This window comes from Ornithodoros turicata, unplaced genomic scaffold, assembly GCF_037126465.1.
Source record: "Ornithodoros turicata isolate Travis unplaced genomic scaffold, ASM3712646v1 Chromosome88, whole genome shotgun sequence".
NCBI lineage: Eukaryota > Metazoa > Arthropoda > Arachnida > Ixodida > Argasidae > Ornithodoros > Ornithodoros turicata.
The window spans coordinates 490,134-497,508 of NW_026999396.1; the positions used below are offsets into that span (position 1 = coordinate 490,134).

Below are 7,375 nucleotides of genomic sequence, written 5' to 3' on the forward strand. Positions count from 1 at the left end.
GCATTGAATGCGATGCGCAGACTGCTCTATGCAATACATTGGTGAAAGCGTCCAACAAATCAACAACCGCGTTACCGGACACCTAACCGACATGTCCAACAAACTCCCCAAAGCAGTCACCGAACACTTTAACATCCCTGGTCACAATTTTGACAACATTAAACTATATATTCTAGAAACCAGGTTCAGATCCACACGTGACAGACGTGATAGGGGATCTTATCTCATATACAAGTTCAACACTCTTCACCCGTCTGTTATCAGCAAATCACAAGGCACCCTAGAAACACTTCACAAATAAAATATGCTCATACCTATTCTTTTCTGTCCCCTTTATCATCTGTTATGTTCTGCATGGCCGCTGCTTTTCGCTTTCTTCATTGCATGCCACAACTTTGTATTACAAATATATATTTAAAAAAAATTTGCTCGCTCTGGAGTTTCCCCCACAAAACCACTAACCTCCTTATCTTTCGGAACGCTTGCCAATTCTTGCGTGTTGTCCCGTTCCGTCCCTGTGCTCATGACCCTCCCATTTCTGTAACCGGTCTGGAGCCAAGATCACTTTGTTCACACAATCCCCTACCCACTCTAACAAAGCAGCCATTCACTCCGGCCGTAGAATCCTGTGCTGACCCTCTCCTCCCTCCGGGCTGTTGACCCACAATCCGCATGAACATTTAACACGTCACACCCAACCCTTTAAATACCATGTGAATGACGAGCATGGTGCCCAGAAAAAGAACAGTCTCTGTTCGAAATATCGGCGGCTCCTGTCCTGAGGCAACTCCCTTCCTATGGTCATAATTTAGATTTACAACAGTAATTGCATCGGCAACCTCTTAGAACAGACAAAACAGGAGACACTATGTACTCTTGCTGTTTCAATATTTCTCCTCAATAAAATGAAGAGATGCATACCAACGGCACTGTCTCGTCTGCGTGGGTCAATAGACGGCTTCGGTGACATTCTCCTTACACAAGTTGGATTGCAATTCAAACAGTGATTTTCCAAGTAGCTCATCATCTTGGAACACAGCCCTTAGTAGGTTGTGGGCAAAGCTTAGGGCTGCTACCGCACCTATGTATGTAGCCTTTAGGCGTTCTAGTGTGTTGATGCCAACATGTACACCATTCCCAATGTCCTCCTGCAGGTGGAGAAACACACTATTAGCTAACTATATGACTTTGACATTAGGGCAAACCCTGATGCTTGCATTCATCATGCACGAACTCTGTAAACACTACACCATTGATATATTATGTAACTTGTATACAGTGAAGACACATAGAAAACTGAAAAATTTGGACACACTGAGAACGTTTGGAGAAAAGTAGACTCTCATCCGGCATCATGCTGAATGAAATGGTACGCAGTATTCATAAAATCTGGAAAAGTAGGCAAGTTAACCCATTGAAAAGTGTTTCTTGTGTGCAAAGAAGGGTTTTGAGGACTACTGGCTATATGTTAAGGGGGAATCATTTTTTCATAAATCTATGGGCAATTTTCGTCAGCACAAGACACGTGAGCGCTGTAAACTGTCATCTTAAAATTGGTACTTGTGTGTTCTCTTAACTTTTCTCTAGTCAGTGACATATTTGTTAGGGTACAAGGTTGAGCCGTTGATTTTTAATAAATTAAAGTTTGGTGCGTCTCGACCATGTGCTGCCATCTCGATAGAGTGTCGTACACTAAAATATTTGCGAATTCGGGCTCAATACAAATCAGTCCTGGAATTCTATATGTGCCATTGACAAGTGTAAAGCAATGAGAACAGGCGTGTACTTTTGTTTTTACGATATTTTATGCTGTTTCTGAGCGGTGTGCGAACAAACTTTCTCTATTGTCTTGCGCAGAAGTGATTCCCCCTCAATACTAAGTAGGAAACAATACTAACTGCAAAACATACGAAACGAGAGAAATTCACAAAGCATCACCATTCTTGAAAGCTATAATACTAACATGAATGAAAATATAGTAGCAAACAGCACATCGGAAAAGATGTATCTCATGCTGGCGTTTCCTCCTCCTTTTGGCGAAGAAAAGAGGCATATTCTTCGATATTGAAAATTTGTAATATTCGTACAGTCCTAACTGCAATACTGAAGACAAATCGGCCATGAAGCAAAAATTGCAGATTACGTGCATGAAATGACAACTTACCGTGGTGGGGGCCCGACCATGAGCTGCTGGCAGTACGGACCCACCTGCGGAGCTTTTTGATCATCTTCACAACAGCATCTGGGTGTAACAGTGCAGGTTAATGTTGCGAGCACTAATCAATGCCGCCGTAGAGGGTGTCTCAGTTAAATCCCCAGGCTAGATAATTCGCGAACATGGTGCACCAATCCAAAACCTTTCTTTTTTTACAAGTATCTGTCCGATACCGCCTACAAGCTGTGCACCATGTGAATGAGTGGGAAGCGCTCATTATTTAAATAAAAATTCAAATGAATTTCGTCAAAAAAACATTATTTCTAAAGCAGGGTGCTATCTGTATTGAAATGGGTACTACCCCCTTTGGGACCTGCGGTGGACAACTGTGGGACATTTGTTCCTGTCATTAATTGGTTTCGGTTTACATATTTTTGTCGCAGCTGGTCGCGGAGAAGCGCAAAAGGACACCTACTCCACTCACTTTTCCACCAATGAGGTATGTCCTTACACCAATGAATTACACCCTTTTGCACTTCACTGCGACCAGCCGCGACAAAAATATGCAAACCAAAACAAATTAATTACAGCAAGAAATGACCCGCTTCGGTGGCAGAATTTTCTCTAAAAGGTGTCTACTGAAGTTTCCAAAAGCGGTAGTGCCCATTTTAATATCGACAGCGCCCTGCTTTAGAAGTTTTTTTTTTTTTTTCACGACACTGATTAGAATTTTTATTTAAATAATGAGCTCCTCCCACTCATTTACACAGTGCACAGCTTGTAGGTGGTACCAGACAGATACTTCTAAAAAAATAAGTTATTCGACTGGTGCACCCGTTCGCAAGGTATTTAGCCTGGGGACTTAACTGAAACACCCGGTATAGCAGAAGCGAAATAAGTCACAAAAAGAGGTCATACCTCCCTGGGCCTTCTTGTCCTTCAGTTCGTTGTGTGTGCTAGCCAGTTCCTCCCGCAGCTGTACGTTTTCCTGACGCAGTCCGTTGTTTTCCTCTTGCAGCTCTGCCAAGCCCTTTTTGAGTTCCTCCATTTCATGGTCATGATCACAGCCCCCTTCATGCTAATGCAAATGACACATTCCAGATAAGCATGTAGCGTGAAATGAAAAACATAAATTAATGTACCTCTTGCGTTTGCCCCTTCATTGTCATTGCCGCCAGTTCTGTGCACCTCGTTTCCATTTTGCGCTGATCGCCTATAAAATAATTAAGAGCTAGAACACTAAGCAAGTTCTGACAGATAACGTATGAGCAGAACTAAGCACTATGCAGTGGTAAATATACAATTCGTGTCTTAATAGCGGTGTGCCGATGACTATCGTGAATATAAAATGCTCCCTGGACAAGAATAACCCTTGGTTCATGCTGCGCCATTTCCTGGCCATGTCAGCCTCAAAGCACTGCATAAAATGCGAAACCAGCAATGCCAACAATATGGCCAAACATGGCATCCATGCTGGCCTTCACTTATACTTATGCAATGAGGGAAGGAAGAAAAGAACAGTGCATATAACATCAAATGCATGAATATCTCACTTTTTACGTACCAATAGGAACGAAACTGAACTGACCGAAAGCTGGCGATGACTCCTCTCCGTCTTTCCAGACGATGTCGAATGTCTTTCCGACATAGCTCTGAACAAGGTCAGGGTCTCTTGAAAGTGGTCTCGCAGTCTTCACGTCGGTCACACAGACTAACGAATACACATCCCACGTGTCCTCGCTAACCCATTTGACTACCCTTATTAAAATTGATTTTTCCTTCCTTCAGACTTCTTGTGGACTTCTTGTTTCCTGTCTTGACAGTGTGTTGACTTTAACTTCTTGTTGATCAAGTCAACAGGAATTGCTATTGACATCGTTTTTACAATCTCTTGAACTACCTTATGTGTACCTTCTGTGGACAAGGTATATAGATGTCGCTGTTGACAGTTTGTGGACTTTGTATGCGCCTATGTAGGAAGTGCTTATTTCAACCGTTTTTTTTACATAGATGAATTCCGTATTATCAATTACTGCATTATCGGACAGTAATGTTCACAGAGGTCGACCTCAAGGGGGCACCGAGCATCCCATAGGGAGGGGGGAGGGGTATATGTATATAGAGGCATACTGCTCTATTCATTGGGAGACAAGCTGGGTAATATGAGCAATTTCTGGGTATGTTGTAAAAAAACATGTGGGTGTACACCACTCTGGGAGGTGGATAGGTCCGTGTTATCGGCTCTCTAAACAAAGCGGTATTTGGATCTGACCTTATACTTAAATGTAGCAGCTTGAACGCAACCTTGCCACCTTTTAACTACACATTAAAACACTAAATACATTTTCGATGGCTTTGAAAAGACGGTTCCTCGTATTATTTATACTTCAGTTCAGTACACAATATAGTTCCAACTTATACGACCACATCAGGATCATGCGCATGCGACAGGTTTGCTGCACATTTTGATTCTGCGCCTCAGTGCCTCGCCCTCGCCTCATCACGAAGGAGTCATCGCCATTAGCATCATCGGAATGTCGTTGGGACGTTGGGACGGTTGCAACATGTTTCATTTCAGCGTTCGCTCGTCCATTACGGAACAAAGGAGGATATGATTTTGCGTCGTAAGAGGTAAGCTGTGTGATAGAAGTATCATGTGTCATCAAGCTTCATTTATATTCATACGATGACTGTTGTGCAGTAGGTTTTTGCTGTTCGTTTCAAGCAGCGGCTGGGGTCTTCGTCCCGTCAGGTAAGTGTACAAGTATCAGTTCGTGGCCGGTGTTGGTTCTGCTAATTTAATTCTCGTTTTTGCAGGCCATAAAAGAACAAAGGAAGATATCATTGTGCGTCGTAAGGGTTAAGCTGTGTGATAGAAGTGTGTGATCAAGCATCACTTGTATTCATACCGTGACTGTTGTGCTGTAGGGTTTTGTATGTTTCGAGCGGCGGCAGCAGTTTTCCGTTCCGTCAGGTAAGTGTACAAGTATCAGTTCGTGGCCGGTGTTGATTGTGAACCAAATTTGTTGTTGCTATGACCATTCTACTCCGTTTTACTCACTTGTGTTTGAACATTACTAATTTGCGATTGAACGCCCTATTTAGACACAGTTCTCTCCAGCGCTTCAGAGACATCGCTTTCGCCGAAACTCACTGAAGTTTGAAGTCCACCGTTATCGTGGGTCACCAGAAGAACTCAGACCGCAACCCGTCATTGACTGTCTATTGTGCCACGCGACACTGTGTGGCATAAAGCACGTGTACGTGTGGAATACTTCGCTACTGTGTGCGCGGAATGTTTTGTATGATTGTGTCGACACTGGATACCATTTTCAAGGTATGCATTTTCGGAATAAAATAGATACATATATAGTTTTGCAGTACTTAATTTCATGTATTTTATGCGTGTTGCGATTGAGTGAACAATAGAACGGAGAAATTCAACTTCGCTAAAGTCACAGAAAGTCCACAAAAAGTCTTCACATCATACGGGGATGGCGTTCTTCTTGCTTCAGTAAATCATGTATCTTCCTCGATTAAGAATAATATACCGAGTGCCTCACGTAACGGTCGCCAAGCCTTTTAAAAAAGAACGAACCCTTATGAAAATGGATTTTTCCTTTCTGCAGACTTCTTGTGGACTTCTTGTTTCCTGTCTTGACAGTGTGTTGACTTTAACTTCTTGTTGATCAAATCAACAGGAATTGCTATTGGCATCATTTTTACAATCTCTTGAACTACCTTATGTGTACCTTCTGTGGACAAGGTATATAGATGTCGCTGTTGACAGTTTGTGGACTTTCTATGCGCCTATGTAGCAAGTACTTATTTCAACCGTTTATTTTTTTACATAGATGAATTCCGTATTATTAATTACTGCATTATCGGACAGTAATGTTCACAGAGGTCGACCTCAAGGGGGCACCGAGCATCCCATAGGGAGGGGGGGTATATGTATATAGAGGCATACTGCTCTATTCATTGGGAGACAAGCTGGGTAATATCAGCAATTTCTGGGTGTGTTGTAAAAAACCATGTGGGGTGTACACCACTCCTGGGAGGTGGAGAGGTCCGTGTTATCGGCTCTCTAAACAAAGCGGTATTTGAATCTGACCTTATACTTAAATGTAGCAGCTTGAACGCAACGTTGCCACCATTTAACTACATATTAAAACACTAAATACATTTTCGATGGCTTTGAAAAGACGGTTCCTCGTATTACTTTACTTCAGTTCAATACACAATATATTTCAAACTTATACGACCACATGAGGATCATGCGCACGAGACAGGTTTGCTGCACATTTTGATTCTGCGCCTCAGTGCCTCGCCCTCGCCTCATCACGAAGGAGTCATCATCACCATCATCATCATCGTCGTCGTCGTCGTCGTTGCAACATGTTTCAATTGTCTCAGGCTTTCAGCGTTCGCTCGTCAATTACAGAACAAAGGAGGATATGATTTTGCGTCGTAAGAGGTGAGCTGTGTGATAGAAGTATCATGTGTCATCAAGCTTCACTTATGTTCATACGATGACTGTTGTGCTGTAGGTTTTTGCTGTTCGTTTCGAGCAGCGGCTGCGGTCTTGCGTCCCGTCAGGTAAGTGTACAAGTATCAGTTCGTGGCCGGTGTTGGTTCTGCTAATTTCATCCTCGTTTTTGCAGGCTATGAAAGAACAAAAGAGGATATCATTTTGTGTCGTAAGGGTTAAGCTGTGTGATAGAAGTGTGTGATCAAGCATCACTTGTATTCATACCATGACTGTTGTGCTGTAGGGTTTTGTATGTTTCGAGCGGCGGCAGCAGTTTTCCGTCCCGTCAGGTAAGTGTACAAGTATCAGTTCGTGGCCGGTGTTGATTGTGAACTAAATTTGTTGTTGCTAAGACCATTCTACTCGGTTTTACTCACTTGTGTTTGAACATTACTAATTTGCGATTGAACGCCCTATTCAGACACACTTTCTCTCCAGCGCTTCAGAGACATCGCTTTCGCCGAAATTCAGTGAATTTTGAAGTCCACCGTTATCGTGGGTCACCAGAAGAACTCAGACCGCAACCCGTCATTGACTATATATTATGCCACGCGACACTGTGTGGCATAAAGCATGTGTACGTGTGGAATACTTCGCTACTGTGTGCGCGGGATGTTTTGTATGATTGTGTCGACACTGGATACCACTTTCAAGGTATGCATTTTCGGAATAAAATAGATACATATATA

At 42.8% G+C, this 7,375-nt stretch overlaps 1 long non-coding RNA gene across 1 annotated transcript; it reads left to right on the plus strand.

Moving 5' to 3' along the window:
- The first annotated feature begins 6,546 nt into the window (after positions 1–6,546).
- Positions 6,547–7,375, plus strand: LOC135374640 (uncharacterized). Its single transcript, XR_010417038.1, has 4 exons — positions 6,547–6,632; positions 6,706–6,754; positions 6,820–6,976; positions 7,125–7,375. It is a non-coding gene; the product is annotated as an uncharacterized LOC135374640 (long non-coding RNA).